The 1905-nt window shown below is 42.9% G+C and overlaps 1 non-coding gene across 1 annotated transcript; it reads right to left on the reverse strand.

The window, feature by feature from the left end:
* Positions 1-1120: 1120 nt before the first annotated feature.
* LOC138448219 (U7 small nuclear RNA) lies at positions 1121-1173 on the reverse strand. The gene has a single exon (XR_011260062.1). It is a non-coding gene; the product is annotated as a U7 small nuclear RNA (small nuclear RNA).
* Positions 1174-1905: the final 732 nt, after the last annotated feature.

The raw sequence follows: 1905 nt of genomic DNA on the forward strand, positions 1-1905 counted from the left end.
AAGTGTGCTGGTGTCTCAGCTTGAACAAAGAAGCAGCTCTGAAATTGAATTGCTTTAACCACTGTTCGAACCACCTGACTCTTCATCGCCACTCCAGTCGTCGATCGAACCAACCCTGGTTTTCTCTCTGAACTACAACCTTCGAGCCTCTGCATTGACCCAACATGCCTTTGCATCACGTTATCAGCTTGATTGCCATCAAACATCAATCGCCAAACCGAACCTGGTGACCTCAAGATCCTCATCGCTTGAGTTACGCTTCAAACCGCAGCATCCTTACTGTTCGACCGTGCCTCGATATCTGCTTACCTGTGGACCACCACGATTGCAGCATCTCAAACTGAGTCGAACCTCTGAAAAGTGCCGATAAGCCTTGTTCACCATTGTTGAACCATCAAGACACTGCAAAAGGTATTATTGTCTGATAAATCAGACCCTTCCCTGGTCCATTTGGGCCCTACAGCCTTACTAGGTCACATGAATCCCTTTTGCAACTCAAGAACATATCTTTTTTGGAACATTGTTGTTTTAATTGCCTATCGTTCCCCTTGTCTCGTTGCCCAGCATGCTGCATATTGATATCTTGCATATTGGGTGTTCTTTCCAGCTGAGTGGGATTTTGTAGTGGTTTCTATTTAGGTATTAATGCATGTGGTGTGTTTAATTAAAGTATATATAGTTTTAAGCACCATGATTGACCATTCCTTTAGTTTTCATTGATATACTTCGCTGTTTGTGTTGCTACTGTTTCCCATTCACACCCCGTATGAGAGTATAGCCTTCCCTCGGCCCATGTTACCACAAACGGCAAAGGCAGTACATTTCTTAACTGTGCCTGCTTTACCTTTATGATTGTGTTGGCTCTTGGCGTTTAGACATATGAGTCAGGAGTGGGCGCTTTAACCTCTACTCATCCTTGAAATCCTACAGTGCAGTAGTCAATTTGCCACACCTTGGCTCCTTTTTCATGGTTGAGATCTTATAGATGGCCACACAAGCACATGATAACTCAGGTATTATACTTTTGCATTTCTAGAAAATTGCCACAGCCACAAAATTGCAGCCATCCAGGCTATGGGAGTCACAAGTTGTAGTTTTATTTTTATTTTTTTATTTTTTTGACGGCTCCCCACAATGGGGGAACCTACTTGACAAATAGTAAAAGAGCTACTCAGTGCTTACAAGTTGTAGTTTTCATTTGTGTTCATTTGTGTTATAGTGCAGCTTTCTTGCATGACCCCTCATGCTCCTCACTGTTCAACTTTCAGTGTAATTATGTTCCAACACAAGCCCTTGTGAAACATCTCAGCTTGCCTTGTATGGATATTGTTGCCACCGTTCTGGCACTTTAAGGTTGAGATTGCAAATCGCAGGTCCTGTCCTATGGTTCCTTTACTGGGACGTGACATGCTCTCTCACATTCTGCATCAAAATGAAGCCTAAATTACATTGGTGTCAGCACGAAATGATTGGACTAATGCAATTCTCCTGTTGCATCAAATGTTCTGGAAACGTACAGAGGGAAATGAAGAAAGAGTACATTATTTTCGCTGGTCAACATAGGAGCATGTAGCACCAGAATGAAAAATAGATCCATCTGCAATCCCTTTGATGGCCTTCCTATCAAACAGCTGCGACTGCATTGGCCTTTTTGTCTGAGACACATGTATGGATTGTCTTGTTATTGCTGGTTTTCTACTTCTGGCATAAGACGACCTCACAAAGACCCCCAATTACATTCAGCCTAGACGAGGCAGTGTGGGATCTGTGGATGGTGTGATTCCAGAATGGCAAAATGCACTGGACTTTCAATTTTCAATCATGCGTGAAACATGGTACGCAAGCCATGGATCTGATTAGGATTAATAATGAAGCAGCATGAGGCAGAGCAAAGACTTTGGGCCT

This window comes from Ambystoma mexicanum, chromosome 3q (assembly GCF_040938575.1).
Source record: "Ambystoma mexicanum isolate Mex_15411 chromosome 3q, UKY_AmexF1_1, whole genome shotgun sequence".
Lineage (NCBI taxonomy): Eukaryota > Metazoa > Chordata > Amphibia > Caudata > Ambystomatidae > Ambystoma > Ambystoma mexicanum.